Source organism: Lissotriton helveticus, chromosome 12 (genome assembly GCF_964261635.1).
Source record: "Lissotriton helveticus chromosome 12, aLisHel1.1, whole genome shotgun sequence".
Lineage (NCBI taxonomy): Eukaryota > Metazoa > Chordata > Amphibia > Caudata > Salamandridae > Lissotriton > Lissotriton helveticus.
The window spans coordinates 905723859-905747800 of NC_136073.1; positions in this window are offsets into that span (position 1 = coordinate 905723859).

Below are 23942 nucleotides of genomic sequence, written 5' to 3' on the forward strand. Positions count from 1 at the left end.
AGTCGACTGGATTAAACTAAGAACTTTGTATGTGAATATCCAAATGAGATTGGGAAAATTTAACCATCCTCAAGAAACTGTCCAGGTGATGGGTGGAGTGGTGAACCTAGGTTACAATAGCTGCGGAAAAGAAAGTCCGGATTGTGTCCACCTAGACGGTGATTTATAATCCAATGGTGTGCCTCAACAATAAGGTAAAGAGTTGCTGAGCAGGTCTGGTGAAAGTTAGTTAATTGTACGGATTGAATTATACACGAACAGTCTAGTAACCCCGACCGAACTTAGTCTATCCAAGTACTGCTTGAAGTGGGTGGCGTGACTCGGTGAGCACATCCTTGGGGCGCTAGGCGAAGTGAAGGAGACGCGACAAGTGCAGGGTGAATCACTACCATCTAAGATGACGATGCACAAAGGAGCTAAACTGACATCAGACCAAACTCAATAAATTCACGCATCCCAAGTTGGATACTCTCTCAGAAGTGGGAGATGATCAGCAACACAAGCAAGTGACGGAGGAAGGAGCACTTACCCTCCAAGACATAATGGCAATAATCCAAGGTGTATGCTCTACGCTGGAAAGTAAAATAGATACGGTCACAGCAGAGGTAACACTGATGCATGCAGACATTCACAATCTGGGGGGACCGGGTGCAAGCTACTGTCGACTATTACAATGCTCCAGCCAAATACTAAATCTCTTGAAACAACTGTTCAAAAGCTCCAAAATGATGACAACGACCATGTAAGAGAGACTCGAAGACTATGAAGGGCACGCACGCAAAAATAACGTGTGCATATTAGGGGTGCTGGAGCATGTGGAGGGACCATCATCGGATCTGTTCGTTGAAGAGCTTATAACACCAAAACATATACAGCCACGTACCCTGACTATTTCTCTGTGGAGAGTACCCCCCAGGGTGCACCCCCCGTCCTATCCTGGCTAGGATCTTCAACTTTAGAGATAGGGACGTCATATTGCAGACTGCCTGTACAGCCCCTTCACTGAAATATAATTCCACAATAACCTTCTTTCCAGACTTCACAGCCCAGGTCCAGAGGAAGCGCAGCTCCTTTCTGGAGGTCAAAAAAGTAATTTGTGATAAAGACCTCAAATATGCGATGCGGTTTCCGGCCAAGCTCCGGGTAGTGGCAGAAGTAAAAACTTGGTTTTCAATTCCCCTGAAGAAGCTTGGGAGTGGTTGGAGGACAAAGGGTAAGGCGCATTCCAACATCTACCGACAGAGGCGGCAACGGAGACAACAACAAGAGGAATTACAGGGGAAGGAAACTGAGGCAAAGCTTCTCAACCATAGCTTAGGCGAAAGCGGCACAGGAGAAAATATGCGATATTATAGGACCAAATTGGACTCAAGGCATACATGGATAGACCAGATGGAGGTCGGTCACCGAAAACTGTGGGATCAAGTGGATCTGTGCATCTCAGAACTGCTCACTGTTTATTTGGGGACAGGTTGCAGAAGGGTCGAAGATCCTATTGGACTCCAGCGACATAGCTGTAAACTGGTAGTTATTGTATGATTGTGAGTTAGGGTTGTGGCAGGGGGGCAACCGGCAAAGGTACACTCCCCAACAGCAAGTTATGAAGGATGGGATACACAGGCACTCTGCAGAGTTGTGGGGTGGGCAGTTTTAAGTCCACTATGCAGGGAAGAAGGGAGGGGGAAGTTAGTTGTTCTGGTTGGGCTAGTAGAGTTTCTGGATACACAAAATGGTTTGTAGTGGTGACAGTGCATGATACATGCTTCAAGAAGTTAATAGCTGCAGAACAGGATATCATCCGAAATGCCTTGAAGGTAAAAGTACAGCGACCTCCAGACAGGGTGCCCTTAGAAACTCTCCCTCGAGAGGCTTGGGCAGATACACAGTACCCGGATCAGAGATAAACCTTTTTGTAACTTTAAAATTCTATCATGGAATGTTAATGGCCTAGGAGATGAAATTAAAAGAGGGATGGTATTGCAATATCTGAAACATCAAGTACCTGACGTAATAATGCTACAAGAAATAAGTCTCCGCCAAAGTCTCTCGCTTTAATACGGCGATAGTGTGACTATTAACCACCAATCCGTATCCCCAGCTGGACGGCTTTCCTGATGGAGATTCTTGAAGCTGACACCTTATCACAGGTGCAGCACTCTCTGCTTATGTTCAGTCTTGGTCGCAACTTGACCTGCTACATTCTCCATTACGGGGATACGGATTGGTGGTTACTAGTCACACTATCGCCGTATTAAAGCGAGAGACTTTGGCGGAGACTTATTGGCCTATGTCTATCCATTTTTTCTTCGTCTCTTACCTTGAGGACTTGAATAGTGTTCGGACTGCAAGCGACTAACTTATTGATTGGAGCCTGTAGTATACTCCAACAAGGGGCCGCTATAACTTAAGTCAAGAACGTTTTTATTCCGGTTCATGCATTTCTATCGGCTTATGATGATCGCCGTTTCGTGATATCATTACTTTGCCCTGACGAAGTTCTCATGGCACAAAGGGGACAAAACGCGTTGGCTGTGCCCTTGCTTAAAGAAAACAATATTCTGAATAAAGAAGAAGATATCTATAAATAACTTTTCCCTACTGACTTCATTTGAGTGCACCTTCCTCTTTGGTTTTTTATACTGTTGTAATTTACACAGCGGATGTTGGAAGTGGCTGCACCATCTAATATTGAGAATACATAGAACTATTGTGCTTGAGCTTTGTCTGCTGCTTTGCCTTTTTGTTTCAGTGATACTGAGTTAGATGGTTTTCTGGGGGACGTTGCGTTAGGATGGCTAAGTGATGGACAGAGAGCTTTTTTATGTGCACCATTTCAATTAGACGAGGTGCGAGATGCCATAATGAGTATGCAATCTGGCAAAGCCACGGGTAGGGATGAGATCCCGATTGAATTTTATAAAACATACATTGATATTATGGCTCCCGTGCTTAGAGAAGTGTACGAGGATGCAATGGAAGTGGGGCATCTCCCTCCCACTATGCGGGAAGCCCTCATACTGTCATTGCTGAAGCCGAACAAGACCCCAGTACTCTGCGACTCATACAGGCCGTTATCGCTCCTTAACTGCGATGCGAAAATCCTGGCTAAACTCATTGCAACAAGGCGGAGCCTGCTGATGGAAAACCTGATACTGCCGGACCAGTCGGGTTTTGTGCCAGGAAGATCAACGTCCCATAACAGAACACTGTTTGCCATTATAAATACTATTTCCCCGGAGTTTCTTCTAGCAGCGATTTTTTTAGATGCCACTAAGGCATTCGACTCTGTAGAGTGGGGCTATATTTTTGCTGTTATGAGACGTATGGCGTTTCCACCCCTGTTTTTATCCTGGATTAAACTACTGTATACCATGCCGGTAGCTAGGGTGCTTGTTAATGGTCAAGTATTTCGATCGTTTGATATATAAGAGAAGGACGAGGCAGGGATGCCCGCTGTCCCCTTTGCTGTTCGCTATAGCTGTGGAGCCGCTAGCGGCGAAGCTACGCCAGTGTCATCGTGAAAGGGCCCTACAATGCTATCAACGTCAAATACTTGTGTCTCTCTATGCGGACGACATCACTCTATATGTCACTGATCCACGAAATAACCTGAACCTGATACTGCGTGAATTCATTGTTTTTGGGAGACCCTCTGGGGTCCAGATCAACGGGGCGAAGTCTAGTTTTTTCCCGCTCACAGCGGCGATGGAGAAATTTTCGATGGATTATCCCCTAGAGTGGTGCGCGGACGACTTAAAATACTTAGGTATTGTAGTTACTAGAGACAGGGAAGAACTGTTGAGGCTGAACTATGGGACAACTATGACTGGAGTAGCAGAGAGCGTTTTGAGATGGGTAGCTCTGCCTCTGTCCATGGCTGGTCGTGCATCTTTAATAAAAATGGTGATACTTCCACAATTTTTGTATCTGTTTTTGAACATACCCTACTACCCGGGAACACATTTTTAAAAAACACTCAGGACAGGGGGCGTGGCCAAGATGGCAGCTTAGGAGGACGTGTTTCGCGGAGGCTCCCCGTCCCCCTGACCGGGCCTAAAAGCAGACCACCTCGCAACTAAGCCCCCTTGCCGACTGCCGACGGTGAGCGGGACATCAACTGTGCATCCAGAAGTCTCGGCGAGGTCCGGGTGTGGAGGCGCGAGACGACAGCACAGGCCGCTACCAGCCGGAGGCGCGAAAGTGACGACCCGGCTCCTGCAGCGACGGGAGCAGAGGGGCCTCTCACGGCAGCTGGGAGGCTGTACTGACACGCCGGAAGTTTCCCCAACCGGTGCAGCAGACCACGGGCGGCGAACATTGGCGATCCGACCGCGGGCCCTTGGGGTGCGGCCCACGAAATAAGACGCTAGGCGCGACGGCGTGAAGAACTACCTGAGGCTCAGGCTTGGGCCTACCGGGCGGTGACACAGTGGCCACGGGCAGAGACAGACCAGACCGCCACCGCATACAAAGGTGAGGAGTGCGATAAAGCGGACCAGGGGGCATCAACCCGGGGGGCAGACACTTGAGCCCCCGGCGCTCATCGGGCCTGGACTGACGCCGATGGGGCCCTAGGACGCACGGCCGCGTTCTGAGTGGCGGCGCCACGAGGCCTACTGCAGCTGGGCCACACACTAAGGGCAGTGGACTCATCTGCAAGGGCGCGCAACAGAGGCGGCCTCAAGGGCAGAAGGAGAGAGATCGGGGGGCACCAAACGGGCCTCCGGAGAGTGACCCCGGGCGGACCACTGCTTCAAACCGTGGCGCAGCGGGTGGCTCCGCATCACGAGCAAAGTCCGCACGACAACGCGGATGCCCCAAGACCGCACCCTGGGGACGGAAGATAAAGGGAGCCCTTGGGCACCACCAACGGGGCACGAGGTGAGGACAGACCCTGCGGCCGGGGCGGCGGCTTGGGGGGCATAACACAGGCCCCCGGTGATCGGCGGAGGCCTGAGACCGAGAGTGGCAACCGCCTTGTGGGCTAGACGTAGCCACTGAGATACGAGGGAGAAGATTGCTTCGGAGAACCACAGGATAGCACAGTCCAGGACCCTGGGCCGAGGGGCAAGCGACCCTTCCTGCGACGCAGCGCCATCCCAACGCACAACTCCTTCTCCCCCTCTCGCACGCCCGCCATTGATTGTGGTATCGCGGGGGAGTGCGACATAACTGGGAGACAGCCGGACCCGTAAGGGAGTGGACTATGGCTTCCACCAACCGCAAAGGGGGCCGTACCATCCCAGAAATGCTGGCCAAAGGGACTTCTAAGACCGACAAAAGCCCTGACAAACCGACACAGTCGATTCCTCCTAAAGGAAAAGATCGAGATGAAGGGGAAGCCCCGGCGACTAAAGCATTCATGGAGGCCCTCTTCACCTCTCTCAAAGAAGACATCCAAACTCTCAGACAAGAAATGGCAGGGGACTACAAGGAACTACGCCGTGACGTCGACGACCTTGGGGAGCGGGTGGCAGCGACCAAACAGGTAGAACTCTTAGAGCAGGAAATCATCAGACTCAACAAGCAACAAATGGACCTCCAATCCCACACAGAGGACCTTGAAAACCGTTCAAGGCGCAACAACATTCGGGTCCGCAATGTGCCTTCCAAAGCGGAGGGGGACGACGTGGCGGAGTACCTACAGAGCCTATTCCGAACAGTGCTCGACGAAAGCGAGGACTTTGTGACCCGTATTGATAGAGCCCATCGGGTGGGCCTGGCTTGCCGAGCTCAAGGTCCCCCGCCTGAAATCCTGGCTTTCCTGCCCGACTACCCCCTCAAGGAACGCATACTGAAGGCGGCACGCCTAAAACAGCCTCTTCGCTTTCAGGGTCAGACGGTGGAACTATTCCAAGACCTGTCGGCAATTACCCTACAGAAGCGAAGGGCATTCAAAGTGGCCACCACCTTCCTCCGCGACGAGGGGGTCCCATATTCCTGGGGGCAACCCTTTCGGCTAATCTTCAAGTGGAACGGGCCCTTCATCAGCTAAGATCTCTGCGAGACACTTGCGCCCTGCTGGGCATTCCGCACGAAGGGGACCAGCCAGATGACGAAGGAGAGAGGCGTTCATCGGGGGCCCCGTCCAGATCCACACGGACGACTGGCAGAAGGTACGACGTGGACGTTCCTCCAAGAAGGGCCTTAAGCCAAATCCAGAGACAATGGCACAAGAAAAGGCCGCGGCGATTCAAGAGGTCTCCAAAGACACCGGCGCTGACTCATAAGAGACTTGAGGCAATGGTGATACACAGCTAAGTTGTGGCAACACAGTTGGGGGGCGGGACGGGGGGCCTCGGGCCGCGGCTGCCACGCAGCCCATATATTTACCAATCCACCACAGGCCTGGACAAACATTACGTAGGCCTGGGACATTGTTCACCCGTTGGGGTTTCATGTTTGGAGTTGGGGGAGTAGGGGAGGGGGGAGGGAGCGGGATCCGGGGGTAAGTTCAGGTGTGTTCCATCCATTCAGCCAGCCGGATCAGGAGGGGTGGGCGATTTCGAATTAGTACAATGGAAGAGAGTGATAAGGTACATACCCCCTCATGGCTGAAGAGCCTATCCAGGTTCTCACCCTTAATGTTAAAGGGCTAAATAACCCAATCAAGAGAAGAGCGGTGCTCTCCTACCTAGAGCGCTCCGGGGCGGCGGTGTGCCTTCTACAGGAGACGCATTTACTGGCCAAGGATTGGCATCGCATGAAATCCAGGGCGTTCCCGACCCAGCTCTACTCCTCCACCACGGAGAAAAAAGCAGGAGTGGCCCTGCTTTTTGCTAAACATTTCAAAGGCCAGGTGGGGGACATAGTGGCCGAAATCAAAGGCAGGCTACTAGCTCACACGGTTCATATCGGGAGCCTGTCGATCACGGTGGGGTCCATATATGCCCCCCAACACCAAGCAGGAGGCGTTTCTTACAGGGGCACTCTCGGAGGTCATGGGTACTAGCTCGAGGAAAATACTGATTGGCGGGGACATAAATTTGGTTATGGACAAAGAGGGATCGGTCAGGTCGGAGGTTCGGCGATTCTGGAGCTCTCTCTACTGAGGGGAAGCGATGGCTCGCCAGCAGGGAGTTCTTGGACACATGGAGGGAGGCCCACCATACAGCCCCAGGGTACACCTTTTACTCTCATGTGCACCGTACATATGCCAGAATAGATCACTTTCTTAGCTCCACTGACCTGGCCCCTATGGTACGAGATTTGGAAGTTGCCCCGGCGGCTCTATCAGACCACGATGCAGTAGTAATGCGCTTACAGGTTCCACGACTGCAATCACACAAGGGTAGTTGGCGCCTCCGAGAAAATCTGCTTTCCCGCAAAGGGGTCACTCAGCAGCTCTTCCAGAGCATCACGGATTATTTGGGCCAGAACGACACAGGGGAGATGGCAATGACCGCGGTCTGGGGGCCGCTCAAGGCGGTCATTGGAGGAGAGTTGATAGCACTTTCGGCTGCAGACAATAGGGAAAGGAAGGAACGCCGCCAAACTTCCGCCCAATTTCCTTACTTCCTTGGATGAGCAAACTGCTTGAGAGGCACATTAACATCATATTAGTAGACTATTTGGAATCTAATGGTCTGCTATGTGCCTCTCAGACAGGGTTTCGCCCTCAGCACGGAACCGAAACTGCCCTTCTAGCAGTAACGGAAGAAACTAGAGCTGTGCTGGACCGGGGAGGAAAAGCAGCCATTATATTACTCGATCTCAGTGCCGCGTTCGACACAGTTAACCATGCCACCTTATTACATCGTCTAAGAGGCATGGGTGTGTCGGGCGCGGCACTGGAATGGCTGTCCTCCTTCCTGGATGAGCGATTCTTTCAGGTGTTTGAGGATGAGGTAGTCTCCCCAAGCATCCTCTTAGCTGTGGGGTTCCTCAGGGCTCCTCCCTGAGCCCCACACTTTTCAATGCCTATATGCAACCTCCAGCAGAGATAGTCCATCCCTTTGGGGTGCGTATTGTCACCTACGCGGACGATACCCAACTGGTGGTCTCTCTCGACCACACGGAGGGATCGTCCAACACCCTGGGACCCTGTCTGGAGGCTGTTGCTAAGTGGAGGCAACTCTCCTGTCTCAAACTTAACGGAGAGAAGACGGAGATTATGCTACTGGGTAACCCTCCTCTGACTCCCCTGGTCTCCATCTGGCCCACATGTCTTGGTGTTCCTCCCCCTCCTAAACATCAGATAAAGAGCCTTGGTATCTGGCTTGATAAAGCGCTAGACTTTTCGGTCCAAGCCACCAAAACAGCCTCCACGTGTGTAGGGCTAATGAAAATGCTCCGTAAAGTGCTCCCTCTGCTTCCATTCCAGGCGAGGAGAGTCATGGTTCAGGCCCTGATACTCTCCCGCCTGGATTATGGAAATGCTTTATATCTAGGAGCCCCGGCAGCAGTGACCCACAGGCTTCAAGTCACGCAAAACTGTGCCGCCCGATTACTGTTCAACATCCCCCGTTGGCAGTCAGCCAAGAAAGCCCTAAAAGACCTTCATTGGCTTCCAGTGGTGGCGAGAGCACAGTTTAAGGCCATGTGCGTTGTGCACAAATCCTTCCACCGAACAGGCCCTGCCATCCTGTTCCCCTTAGTTGTGCCCTACGCCCCCCCCAGAGCCCTTCGTTCCGGGTCATTGCATCTAGCGACCACAACTAAAATCAACAAAGCCCGGTGGGGCGGCCGTTCCTTCTCTCACACGGCTGTGAGGCTTTGGAACTCTCTTCCCTTGGCTCTTAGAGAGAACGCCAACCGGATGGCATTTAGGAAAGCGTTGAAAACACATCTGTATGCAAAAGCGTGTTAATCCTTCCGGTAGCTCGCCACAGCAATCAGTCTAAAGCGCTGCAAGGCCTCCGGGTAGTTTGAGCGCTATATAAATATAATTTTTCATTTCATTTCATTTCAGCTGACGGCACAAGTGCTGGAGTTGGAGCGGGCACACAGCCGGACGGGGGCCCCTAGGATCTGGCGTAAGTTAAAGGCAGCCAGGGCGCAGCTGGCGAGCCTCGACCTGGATCGGGCGGAATATGCGGCACTGCGCCTCAAGCACACGTACTACGTAGGGGGGATAGGACGGGCCGCTTGCTCGCCAACAAACTCAAAGCAAAAATCGTCCGATCTAAAATCCCGATCATCCGCGAGGAGGGGGGCCGGGAGCTTCGGGACGACGACCATATTGCGGAGGCATTCAAGATATTTTACGCCAAACTCTACAAGGCTGATCCAGCCTCTGATGCTGAGGCGGGAGCAGCATACCTAGAAGAAGCTAAGGTAACAGCCCTCAATGAGGTAAACGCCCTCGCTCTCGATGCCCCCATACGACTGGACGAAGTGATCTCCGCTATTGCACGCCTCAAACCGCTTAAAGCGCCAGGCCCGGACGGATTTTCCGCGGGCTTTTATAAATCCTTCTGCCCCCTCCTGGCCCCAGTACTGACTAAGCTGTTCAATTCTTTTCAGGGGCCAGGATCGATCCCTCCAGAGATGTTAGAGGCCGACATTATTGTCCTACCGAAACCGGGCAAGGACAAGACCCAATGCGCGGCATACCGGCTGATTTCTCTCCTCAACCTAGATTTAAAGCTCTTCACGGGGATGCTAGCCGCGAGGCTGGGCCCATGTCTCCAAGGTATAATAGAACCGGACCAGGCGGGCTTTATACCCTCCCGCCAAAGCGCAGATAACACCAAGTGCCTGCTGCACGTGATCGATAAAGCACACTACAACGCCACAGACACAGCCCTTCTGTCAGTTGACGCCGAAAAAGCGTTCGATCGGGTAGACTGGATCCATCTCGACCGGACGTTGGCGAGATTTGGAGCTGGAGAAAGGTTCAGGGCCTGGGTGGCGAGCTGCTACACGTCTCCCCAGGCGACGGTTAAGGTGAACGGGAGGAGCTCCAAGCCGTTCGCCATTCGCCGAGGCATGAGGCAGGGCTGCCTGCTCTCGCCCTTGCTGTTCGCCCTCTATATAGAACCTTTCGCCCAGCGCGTACGGGACAACCAGGCCATCACGGGCATTACGTTCGGGGGCGAGGAACTATAAGACTATACGCGGACGACATCCTGGTCGCCGTGGACAACCCTAGAGTCTCTATACCAGCGTTCCTGGAGGAAATGGAACGATTCGGGAGGGTGTCGGGCTTTAAAATGAATGTTGGTAAATCGGTAATTCTCCCCCTGGGGGGCAACACCCGCCAAGCCAATAGAGGCTCGCTGCAATTGGGAGGACTGTCCACACAAGCGGCGCTCCCATACTTGGGGATCGAACTAATGCCCACAACGGCTCAGACAGTTGAGTTGAACTACACCAAACTTCTCACGCACATCCAAGAGGATATTCGGAGATGGGGACAGCAGCCGCTTTCGTGCCTTGGTCGGGTAGCCGCGGTCAAAATGTCCCTGCTGCCAAAAGCACTATACCTATTTCAAACCATCCCGGTCACCCCTCCTATAGGCATGATCAAAAAGCTGCAGGACCCAATACAGCACTACATATGGGCCGGTAAACGCCCTAGGATGCGGCGTGACCTGATCACGCGGGTTCCTGCGGAGGGGGGGCTGGGGGTACCTGACTTACAGCGGTACTTCCAGGCAACACAGATGCGATATCTCCTGGAATGGTCCAGGCCGACGTCAGAGAAGCGCTGGCTATTCCAAGACAGGGCCATGGCAGGGATGCCGCTCTGGAGAATCCCATTTCTGGCGCGACCAGATAGACCGGCATACATCAAAAAATCACCCATCACCAGGACACTCCTCCAGGTCTGGGATGCGGTAGCGGTAGCCAGAGACCTCACGTCCTTTCCCTCGTCAATGACGCCGCTATTTGACAACACGGCGTTCCCGCCGGGAATGGTCCCCGGTTCCTTCCCGCAATGGAGACGGACGGAGTGCAACTCGGCTGGCCACTTGTTTGACCCGCAGGGCTCTATGGCGCTGACGGCTATAAGGGATGGGTACTCCATCGACAAACCGCAAAACTTCCAATATATTCAACTATGGCACTGGCTTACCCATAAGGATGTCATACCACACGTAGGCCGCGTTCTTAAGCCATACGAGAAGTGGCTCCTCGCCAAATCAACGGATAAACGGGCGATTACGGAACTGTATAGGTTGTTGACCCCCCCCTCGTCAATAGCTAAATCTGCGGGACAACATAGGTGGGAACGAGAGCTGGGACGCGCGCTCTTGGACAAGGAATGGCAGGACATCTACTACCGGGCACACCACACGGCTCGTAACATAGCCAGTCAAGAAGCAGCGGTCAAGGTGGCATACTATTGGCACCTGACGCCAGAGAGGCTACATCAGAGCAATCCCAGCCGGGACCCCATGTGCTGGAGGGGTTGCGGACACATAGGGACCATGCTCCACCTGTTATGGGAATGCCCGACAGTGCAGGAATATTGGGAGGTCCTTCGGGACGTAGATGTATGTTTTGAGACAGAGATTCCCCGCTTCCCCGCATACGCGGTCCTGGGCCTGCCCAACAAACTCACTTTCCCACTTAAGTCCATTCGGGGGCGCCAAATGGGGCTAGCACTAGGGGCGGCGACGCAACATATCCTTTCACTATGGGGCACTCCACGGAAGCCCACACACATAGGGTGGCTCCACAGTCTATGGTACATAATGGGAATGGAGCGAATACAAGCGTCTCTCACGCAGAGTTCAGACACCTTTAGAGAAACATGGTCACCTCTAATCTCCCTGTTGTCACACGAATTCCATGAGCTTACTTGCCCAAAATATCTCAAAGTCCTCAGACTAGTTGATGAGTTCCACAGGCCGCCAGGAGACAAGACACGAAAGGTCTGATAAGGGGCCATTCGTATGCCATAAACCTGCACAGCGGAACACACCGGAAGGGGTGGGAATGAGGGAGGGGGGCAATTCCAGGGAAGGGACAGTTGGGGTTAGGGGGGGTCTAGGTGGGGGGTTGGGTACGAGAGCTCTTCAAGGCAGTTTATTGGACTAAAGCCCTCTTGCACGGACTCATGGCATCTTGCTCCAGAGATCAGCCTCCAGACGCTAAACACAGACCAAGGGGCTACAGACGCATTTGGTACTATGACTGTCTGATTGTTGCAATGTTATGTCTAAATGAAAATAAAAATACATTTGATTAAAAAAACAAAACACTCAGGACAGAGTTAATACGGCTAGTCTGGGGGTAAGCAGCCGAGACTGCAATGGGAAGTGATGACGCGGCCTTACTCAAAGGGGGGGGTTCGGAATACCGGACTTTGAGCTCTATTTCGCTGCAGCGCAGGCCCACTTTGCGTGGTACTGGGTCAAACAACCTAAATATATGCCACAAGTGGCAGCAGAACATTGGCTGGCACACCCTGTTCTTCTGGATGGAGCATTGTATCTAAAAGTGGGTGCCGGTGAGAGACAGCCAAACTCGCTTATGTGCACGATCACATCATGGCAGCGCTTGTGCCGTATGCTAGGGGTGCCTATGTTGTATTCGCCGTTACTTCCCCTGACTTATCACCCTAGTATGCCTCTACTGCAAGAGGAAATATTTCATGCCTTTAAACGCAAGACAAACATCAATACATGGGAGGATATGTACCACGAGCAGAAATTTTGCTCTATCGAACATATGTTCCCAGAAACTCCGACAACGCCATTAGACATCTTTTTGTACATTAGACTAAGGCAAGGTGTATGTTCATTAACACAGGAATTCCCAGAGGAGCCGCAGGTGTTGACCCCTCTTCAGCTCATGCTGGGCAAGACCACACCCAAGAAACTAGTGTCACAGATCTATACGTCAGTCCACTCTCAGAAGGAGTTCATAGACACACAGTCACGTAGTCGATGGGGGGAGGAGTTGGGAACGGCCCTGACGAATGACCAATGGGAGTTCTACTGCTCGCAGACGAAACGAGTTTCAGCGAGTTGCAGGCTCCGGATCATTCATTACAAGTTCCTGCATAGACTATATTATACCCCGGCTAAGATGTACAGATATAAGCTTAGAGCAAGTGATAGATGCGATAGATGCCATGCTGAGGGGGCTGATTTTCTACATTTGGCCTGGGATTGCCCGACGATCAAGGACTACTGGACCCAAGCGGTCGGTGCTCTGTAGGTAATGATCGATTACCCCAGTGAGGCTGGATCCATTGTTGGCTATACTTGGGTATGTTAAACCCCTTAGGGCGGAACATCGTAAATGTATTGCTATAGCGCTGCTAATGGCTAAAAGAAGGGTGGCCTGCAGACAGGGCAGGGGACGGGCGCCTAAGTTCAAGGCATGGCTGGAGGACTTAATTAAGTGCCAGGAACAACTTGCTACCTATGCGGAACTGTTACCAGTGTCATCCAGGCCCAATGATATATGGGCACCATTGACAAGCTACTAGATCTCTCACCAGAAGGAATAGGCTAAGATATAATATAAATTGCAGAGTATAGAACGGAGGGGGAACCTGTGAAAACTGAAGCGGCTGGTAGACCAGATTTCTATAAGAGGTGACAAACGAGAGGGCAGGGGACACTGTATATGGTTACGGTATGTTATAGACGTATCAAGAGAGAGAGGACTAGATAGCTAGTCCTTGTCCCCGTGGGTTTATATGTATCAACAAAGAAGACTAGCTACTTATGACTTTATGAGTTGGACTCTGACTCGTTTTGTCATGGGCACCTTGTTAGTGTATTCATGAAGCCCTCACCCACCAACCTAGTTGGTGGCATGCTTCATCATCGGGCCCACCCAGTAACACCTAATGTGTCCCGGGTGTGCTACAACGCCTGATTACAGCGGAGCTGGTATGTTGCTGAGAGTGCAGTGTTGGGGTTTAGTGACGTGTGAGTTAAAACGGCTTGGCGGGGGTCCCAGTACCCGAGGGTAAATTACATTTTAAACCAGGGCCACCGTCAGGGGTTAAAAATAAGGCAAGGTGATGTTAGGTGGTGAGTTACGACTTCCTACATCCATTATCGGTCGACATGTTTCAGCCAGTGCCTTAGGATTAATCTGGCTTTCCTCAGGACCTATTAAAATGGTGTTGGTGCAAATTAAAAAAGGTGATGGGTGTAATACAGACTATGTGTTACACTCGCTAAGGTGTTTTTCTAGGTGTGAGAGGGGGATTCCCTTCTCATGCATACGCTGAGAATTAGCAGCCGATGCTTCCTGGAGTGAAGCGACAAGGGGATGACCAGTCTTTCTGATCAGAGCCTGCCGTGTACCTGTAGCGCCGTCTTCACACACCGGTGATGAATCTAAGGTATGTTATGTTCATGTAATGATGTAGATGAAAAGACAATACACTGCCTCAATGGGAACATAGCAAGGTGTAGGAGGAACTGTGTTTGATGTGCTCTGATAGACTCTCATTAGTACAATTAGGTTGTTATCCTCCTGATGTTGGCCCAAACTGAACATGTACGGACTAATGAAAGTAATGACTGCACTGTATCAATAGAACCATATGATCTTGTACTATGATGTAGACCTGTAATGCTGTTAAGTTACATGAAAATAATAAACAGAACTTTCCCATTTATGATACAAAAAGTTACACGTGATTCATGGGGGTGCTCTGTGACATTGTTGGGACACTGGGAGGGTCGCCTCTCACACTTTACATCTCTCTATATTCCCCCAAGACTACACACCTCCATTCTCAATGACCGAGGTTCACACGTTATCAGTTTGCCACAGGGGGAACTACTTATTGGCGGCGACTGTAACGCTGCCATTGATAGAGATATAGATCGCTGGCCAGCCAGACCGTATGGTGCCTCGGGAAAGGCCTTCGCTGAGTTCTTGTCGGCCATGGGTCTGGTTGATTTCTGGCAAACGCGCAACCCCATGGCCCATTAGTATACCTTCCACTCAGGGGCCCATGGAAGTTTATCCCGTATAGACTATGTTTGGCGTGGTGGGCCCACTCCTGCTGTTTGGTGAAGTGGCCCACCTCCACAGAGGCATCTCCAATCATTCTCCACTTAGTGCAATCTATGGGGGAGCAACAGTACACAAGAGCAACCAGATGACGATCAACCCCTGGTACCTACAAGTGCCATCCATTAGAGCAGGCTTAATGAAAGCAACAACTACTTCGAAGAAAATAGGGAGTCGTGCACTCGACCCAAACATTATGTGAGGCCTATAAGGCAGTTATCAGGGGGACAAGGAGCCTCATTAATATTCAGCCACAAAGAGGAAAGGCATGAAACAGCTGACTGAGATAGACGAAATCCGGAAGCTAGAATCAGAGGTGCAGAAGTCAGTCTCTACCGACATACAATGTAGATTACAAATCAAGCAGAGCCTACAAAGATATTGCCGAGGAGGCAGCTAAAATGCGGAACCGCGTGTCTCAACACCGACTTTATGAGGGGGGAGATAGAGCGGGCAAATTGCTGGCATGGCTACAAAAGAAGGAAACTGCCTCCAGATAGTTGTTTGAGATCTTCCCAGATACTGTCACACCACTGCGAAATAGGCAAGAAATAGACACCTTTGCTGCATATGTTGAGCAATTGTATGCTTCATCACAAATGTACTCTCAGGCCGATGCACATGAACTATTGACCACCCTGGGTCTGCCGTACTTTGGGTGGAGGTCAGGGAGTCTAGAATTAGACCAGACTTAAAGTGAAATAGTGCAAGCAATAGGGGCTTTGCAAACCAGCAAAGCAATCGGCCCAAACGCCCTACCGATTAAATTATGTAAACTAAATGTGTCTGCAATCGCCCTGCACCTATCGCGAATGTACCAAGAAAGCTTTAAAAAGGGAAAACTGACTGGTGATCAACGGTTAGCTGATATAGTTTTAATACACAAGACTGGGAAACAGTCAGAAAGTTGTGCGTCCTAGAGACCGATACCTCTGCTCAATGCAGAAGTTAAGATCTTAGCAAAAATCCTAGCGAAGCCCCTGGCTCCACAAGTTGGTTCATCCTGATCAATCAGGATTTATGGCAGGAAGAAGTTCCACACTTAACCTTCGGCACATTCACCGTTTGTTGGGAAGAGCGAACACGGTCAGAGAAGAAGCAATCGTAATGTCCCTAGACACTAAAATGGCACTTTATATGACAGAATGGTCCTTTTTATTTGCTGTGTTAGAGAGGTTTGGGGAAAACTTTGGCATGGGTTAGACTTTTATTTTCGGAGCCCCTAGCACAGGTTATTGTATTGTAATTGCATTTATATAGCGCTTACTACCCCCTGACGAGGCATCGAAGCGCTTTTTCAGAAAGTAGCACGCTACTCCGGGACCCATAGAGAATTAGTGTTGAATTAGTATAGTCAGTGAAACATGCAAGTAAATTTTAAGTGGTGGATCGGTTAGTCAGTGATTTGGAAGGATAGCAGAAAGATAGAAGAGGAAACAAATGTTTTGTATTTATATAGCGCTAGTTACCCCTGATGGGGTGTTGAAGCACGCTACTCTTGAAACCCATAAAGGATTACTGATGAATTAGTATGGTGAAATATGAAAGTAATTTGAGTGCTGGATATTAGTCAGTTATTTGGAGTGAGAAGGATAGTGGAGGGATAGAAGTGGAAGAAAGGTTTGCATTCATATAGCACCTGTTATCCCTGATGAGTGTTGAAGCGCTTCTCTGGCGAGTAGCACGCTACTCCGGAACCCATAAAGGATTAGTGTTGAAAATTAGTATAGTGAAATATGAAGTAATTTGAGTGGTGGATATGTTATTCAGTTATTTGGATAGAGAAGGGTAGGTGGTGGGATAGAAGAGGGAAAGTGATTTGAATTTATATAGTGCATGCTACATGGGGTTTTGAGGTACTTTTTTGTCGAGTAGCATACTGAAACATGAAATTAATTTGAGTGGTGGATATGCTAGTCAGTTATTTGCATAAAGAAGGGAATGGGGGGGATAAGAGGTTTGTATTTATATAGTGCTTGCTACCCCATATTGGGTTTTGAAGTGCTTTTTGGGCGAGTAGCATGCAACTCTGGAACCCATAAGGATTAGTGTTGAATCAGTGTGGTGAAACATGAAATTAATTTGAGTGGTGGATACATTAGCTAGTTATTTGGATTGAGAAGGGTTGGGGAGGGCTAGAAAAGGGTTTGTATTCATATAGCGCTTGTAACCCTGATGGGGTGTTGAAACGCTTTATTGGCAAGTAGCATACTACTCTGGAACCCATAAAGGATTAGTGGGGAATTAGTATAGTGGAATATGGAATTTGAGAAGTGAACATGATAGTATGTTATTTTGATTGAAAGTGATAGTGGAGGGATAGAAGAGTGAAGGATTTGTTTTAGGTGAATTGCCTAAGGGACCCCTTCCCCTTTGTGAATGGTTGCGAGAAAAAAATTAAGAGCAGGCAGTGGTTCCAGGGATCATTGCCACACTTAAAAACTGAAACTGAAATGTTTAATTTTTTTTAAATTTTTAAATACATCCTGTTTTCCGCTAAGGAAAATGGACTGCATTAAAAACAAGCATTTGCAATGCAATAGATCTCGCATTAGGAAAGTTTGAGTTATTGGTATTGTAAATGAAATTTTTTTAAATGTGTTGGCTTTTAAAATATATAAATTAATAGCATCGTTATTCACAAAGCCAATAGCTTACACTTTCCTAATGCACGTCCTATTGGCTATGCAATGCTTGTTGGTAGCAAGCAAGGACCAATGCTTGTTGGTAGCAAGCAAGGACAGTGCTGTTGTGGTGCTGAGTGATGATGTGGTTGGGCTGAGTGATGTGGTGGTGTCCAGAGTGATGTGGTGGTGTCCCAGAGTGATGTGGTGGTGTCCCAGAGTGATGTGGTGGTGTCCCAGAGTGATGTGGTGGTGTCCCAGAGTGATGTGGTGGTGTCCCAGAGTGATGTGGTGGTGTCCCAGAGTGATGTGGTGGTGTCCCAGAGTGATGTGGTGGTGTCCCAGAGTGATGTGGTGGTGTCCAGAGTGATGTGGTGGTGTCCCCCAAGTGCTGTGGTGGGTTCCTGAGTGATGTGGTGGTGTCCCTGAGTGATGTGGTCTTGCCCCAGAGTGGTGCCCCTGAGTGATATGGTGGTGCTCCTGAGTGATGTGGTGGTGCTCCTGAGTGATGTGGTGGTGTCCCTGAGTGATGTCCCAGAATGATGTGGTGGTGTCCCTGAATGATGTGGTGGTGTCCCTGAGTGATGTGGTCTTGCCCCAGAGTGGTGCCCCTGAGTGATATGGTGGTGCTCCTGAGTTATGTGGTGGTGCTCCTGAGTGATGTGGTGGTGTCCCTGAGTGATGTCCCAGAATGATGTGGTGGTGTCCCTGAATGATGTGGTGGTGTCCCTGAATGATGTGGTGGTGACCCCGAGTGATGTGGTGGTGACCCCGAGTGATGTGGTGGTGACCCCGAGTGATGTGGTGGTGACCCCGAGTGATGTGGTGGTGACCCCGAGTGATGTGGTGGTGTCCCCCAGTGATGTGGTGGTGTCCCCCAGTGATGTGGTGGTGTCCCCCAGTGAGAGGGTGGAGTTGAAGGGTGGAGGGAGAGCAAGGAGTAACAGAAAGAGCACGGGTGCGAGAAAGACGGGTAGGAGGAGAAACAAGATTTGTTTAATGCACGGATAGCGCTTAGAACAGTTTACTGAAAATGTGTCATGGAACAGCATGTTATGTTTACAAAAAATGTGTCAAGGAACTGCATGTTTTGTTCAGCAAGCGCTATTGCCATTTCTTTTTTTTTTTTTGCAAGATCACCAGGCCTTTTATTGATTCCATCCTTAGGCTCTGTGCAAGAAATTATTTACATTTATACAAGGGGAAGGAGGAGAGATTTGGTGGGGGAGGTGACGAGATTTGGCAGGGAAGGAGAAAGGGCTAGGATGGAAGCACAGAAAGAGCCTGGTAGACATGACAGTGTGGCTTTGTTTTAGTGTACCGCATCTGTAATGTGGAAAGAAATCCGCTTCCTCTGAACATGTAAAGCATTTAGTTTAAGGTGCAAAAATCAGCAGTTGAAGACACTGGAATACTGAGTAATAAAGTGGCAGAAGAAACGAGGTGGCACATTGTAAAAGGTCACATGGTGAATTGTGTACTGCTGTCCCTCTACTGATGGGGAGCTACCACAACGCGGAGTGTCTGGGGAGAAGTCACACTTTCGTTGAAATACTTAGACCACCTGGCCTATAGTCCTCTATTGCATAATTGGGCACCTTCAAGTATAAGAGGTTAGAAAATGCCTGTGCCATAAGATCCAATCATTGTGCATAGTATCAAGGCAATAGCTGTCAGCAGGACTCCATCACACAGATTTCAAAGATAACAAGCTAAAAGCACCAGTGAAGGTCTTACTGTAAACAGCAGGAGTCAATGGTGCTTTGGCACTGCACACCAAAGAAAGAGAGAGAATGCACGTGTGCGTGAGTGCCTGTGTGTGCGCGCGAGGGGGAGGGAGAGAAAGGGCGTGTGTATGTGAGAGAGCGTGCATGTGTGCGTGCATGCATGTGTGAGAGCGCGCATGTAATCGTGGGTGTGGGTGAAAGAGCGAGTGCATGTGTTTGTGTGTAAGCGAGAGAATGTGCATGTGTGCGTGAGAGAGCGCGTGCATGTGTGAGGGGGAGAAAGAGAGCAGAGAGCCTGCATGTGTGGGTATGCAAGTGTGTCAGTGCGTGCCTGTGTGTGTCAGTGCGAGAGTGTGCATGTGTGCGTGCCTGTGTGTGTGTGTGAAAGAGAGAGAGTTGATGCTGCATGGCAGAGCATGTTGGGGATCCCACAGCAACCCTCGAACCCCTGTAGGCATGTTTCGTGGAAAACATGAATATGAGTCCAACTCAAGGATTGTAGGAGTGTGTAGAAATAAAAAAAAACAATAGACCGTGAATTATAGTCATGCGCAAAGCTCAAAAGAGTCTTAGCTACCATAATCATGAGACAACCCAACTGTCCACGTGAATTGACACTATCAACTGTACACACATCCTAACCACATGGGATCCTCTCAGAAACCACAATTCTACACAGCTTGTTGCCAACAAGGGAAAGAAAAAGAAAAGGAAAAGCAAACTGCACAGAACCCAGTGATGTCATGCTCAAACCAGGATGCTGAAATAGAAAGGAAACCTGCCGATAAGTAGGTGCAGAAGAAAACAAGCACGTCCATGGCTGGGAGACAACGGGCATCGGGAGGGGGCGGGAACAAAAGGAATTAGCGGCCGCATGCTGGCAAATGGTGACCTGCAGAGCGCGTGAATGGGAAGAGCGGCCGTGGGAGGGGAAGTAGGAGAGTGCTGGTGTCCGCACGCGGGGGGCGGGGAGCGGAGCCTTTGAAGTGTGATGTGAGGCACAGACAAATGGTTGTTTGTGACGTGGCTGGTTTGTGCACGCGCATAGTTCACATGAACTGTGGCTAATCCGCCGTTGGTAGACTCTTCTTTTGCCCTTACTATAATCTCCACCAGCAAGGCGCAAGCGCATTGGCAGGCCGAGACCTAAAAACAAGCGATGCATTTTGTGGGTCTTAAACCAAATCGAATGTCCAAACTGGACTGTAGGATTGAGGCTGTGGAAAGCTGGGTTACAGTGTTGCTTATTTATCATATGCAACTAACAACCATTGACGAAGCCAATAGTCCTTGTTCGTTGTAGGTGAAATGTTAGTTGTTGTATTGTATATCTGGATGTAAGGACATAAGCAGCAAAATACCAGTGCGCAGCACACTATGATGAGCACAGATTTTAGCGTAAATGTTTAAGCCTGCCCTTAATTGCATTGGCAATGTTCCTTTGTGAGACTCCCCCTCCCTTCCCCCAGTTTTTTTTATCCCATTTAAATCCCTGCCTTCATCTTCTGCAGAGAAGAGGCATTTATGACCACAGATGTATTTTACTGCCATGAAAAATTCACAAGAAGAGATTACCAGATGTTACAGGTTTAGAGTTACTGTTGGGAACGTTTATCTTCTCGAGGGATGGCATGACACTTTGCGACAAAATGTAGGAGGAAGTAGGAGTGTGAGGAGAAGCAGGAATGCATGTTTTTTAATCCGTTATGCCTTGGCGCATGGCCTGCACAAAAGGGCCTGAATGTTCGCCCTCTTTAAAATTACAACGTGGATGGTCATATCACTGCGATTGTTTTGAGCACTCAAAAAACATGAAATGCGCATCTGTGTCCAAGAGGTACCGTGAACAGGATGTGATGGCCGATCATTAACATAAACAACGATCTAACTTCTGGGCGCTGGTGTTTCACCTTGCAGTGTTTAACAGATGCTCCATTGGTGTCATGAACATTGGATGGTGCGGTAAGTGCCCGGCTGTTGAAGCACTTCTAGTGGAGATGTGTGATGTTTTTAAAAGAAACATAAAACAGTGGCTCTCATGCCTGCAATATCTTCATCCTGGGACCCGGTATGCTGCTCTGTGCCACACCTATCCCTACTGTGGCTACGAAAAGTGTTCTTTTCAATTACTGAAAAACATGGCTGTGCCCGCAGAGCCCAAGAGACCGCACGGGTGCGGGAGGCGAATAGATAACAAATGGGAGGGGTGGGAGTGCACGCGCATTGTGAGTGGGGGAGCAGGAGGTGAGCCCGAAAGTGGTGCGTGGCGTAACTAACAACCACTGACAAAGCCAATAGTCCTTGTTCGTTGTAGGCGTAATGTTAGTTGTTGTATTGGATGTCTGGATGTAAAGACATAAGCATCAAAATACCAGTCCGCAGCACACTATGCTAATCACAGATTTTAGCCTCTGTGCCACGCCTATCCCTACTGTGGCCACGAAAATTGTTCTTTTCAATTACTGAAAAAAAAAAAGGCTGTGCCCGCAGAGCCCAAGAGATCGCACTGGTGCGGGGGGCGAATAGAGAACAAACGAGAGGGGTGGGGGGGGGAGTGCACGTCCATTGTGAGAGGGGGAGCAGGAGGCGAGCCAGAGAGTGATGTGCGGCACAACTAACAACCATTGACAAAGCCAATAGTCCTTGTTCGTTTTAGGTGTAATGTTAGTTGTTGTATTGGATGTCTGGATGTAAAGACAAACCGCAAAATACCAGTCCGCAGCACACTATGCTAAGCAGATTTTAGCGTCAATGTTTAAATAGTAAATCCTGGTCTTCCTCTTTTTCAAAACTTGTACTGCCCTGCCCCCCAAATAGCCTCTAAATAAAATGAAATACTATTGTGCCAAGCATCGCACACTGTTGAAAAATTACAACGGTGCACATTTAAGTCGCAGACAGCAGGAAGTTCCGAAAACAAAAGAGGCTTTTTTTCCTAAGAGCTGCACCTTTTTTTCGAACTTTCAAAGCATATATCTTCTTCGTAGGGGGATAGACATTGTAATGCAGATATTATGTAGTACAAAGACATGCGTAATGCTGTTATCCTTTCTCGGTCCAATCTCTATGCAATCTTTGGCGAGGGACATCATGAGTCACGACACAAGAAGTGTAATCAAACAGTGAAGTTGTGGCGTCATTGAGAATTTGCAGCCACATAGCAAAGCACTCTCGCAAGACAGTGGAGTTTGGAGTTCGGGGCTGGTGAGGGTATCGGAGAACCACCAGGGTGAGAGAGAGGGCAGTAGGTGGGGTTTCGGTAGACCCCAGGGTATGATGCAGCAACACGCTGTTGGGCAGAGAAGCGTTCAAGGGAGAGAGAACACATCAAAGCGGCCGAAAGGGGAGAAAGGAGGGGTGAATGCACGCCGAGGTGACAATAAGGACTGGGCGAGAAGGGAGGGGGGAATGCCAGCAGCAGAGGAGCCTGATTAAAGCTGACAAAAGGGAGGGGGAGAAGGGAGGAGGGAGCGGAGAGGCGGCTCTGAGGGAGAGCGACGTGTAGCCATATGGCTGCTTTGTGCGCACGCCTCGTGCTCTATAGCTCTATGGCAGCAGTAGTACTTTGAAGACCCAGCGGTAGCACTTTGAAGACCCCCTTACTAAATGTCTCGCTAGCAGCGCATGCGCGCTGGCTCAGCGAGACCTAAAAAGGCTATGAAAGGACAGTGTAAATGTAAGGGCGGACCATAAAAATGGGCTTGCTCAAGCCCTATTAAAAAAGATTGAGGCACGTTTATGGAAAAAAAGAAATTTATACCGTATTTTCTGGCGTATAAGACGACTTTTTAACCCTCGAAAATCTTTTCAAAAGTTGGGGGTCGTCTTATACGCCGGTGTCATTTAATAAGCAATCGAATATAGCCCAAACCCTATATTTTAAAAGGAAAAGTAGGGGGTCGTCTTATACGTCAGAAAATACGGTAAATCATATGGTCTGATAACAATAGGAATACATGTATATGCCTTGAAGGCATAAAAATTATGAATCATGGAATTAAGAAATGGAATTTGTAAAAAAAAAAACTAGCAGAAAAACTAAGGGACAAAAATTGGTAAAAGAGGGGTTTGGATCCTCTATATATACACATGTAGAATGCATAGGTGTTGAAAATGATTGCATGTGTGAATCACATACAACATATTCCTCTACTTGTCATTGTGACAGAACAGCTTCAGAAACGTGTTCTCTTCATAGACAATAGTGAACTGTCTATGTTGTAAATAGGCCCCAGGGACTATTGTCATTCAAGCAAAGCTTTGCAAAACACACTTCCTCTCTGCGGTTACAGGAGATCGTTAGTAAGCATTGTTATACATTATTATTCTATGTTTTCTATGGGCGACATTGCTTTGTATCCGACGTTGGACTTAACCAGATGGGAGAGATCAATTTATTTAGTTCAGGTTTGGAGTCTAGCATGCTTTTATGATTTGGAAGGTGCATGGAGGAAGCCCCCCCCCCCTTAGTTTTAATCATATTTCATATCATTGGTATTTAATAATGGTTATGGTTTTAATTTTTTATTATTTATTGTATTGCAGAGATCAGTACATTGAGCTTATGTATATATATTATTGTACTATTTCTTATCGTATGCTCCTATATCTTTTTAAAATAGAATAAAGTTCTAATAATGACATTCAAGCCCTC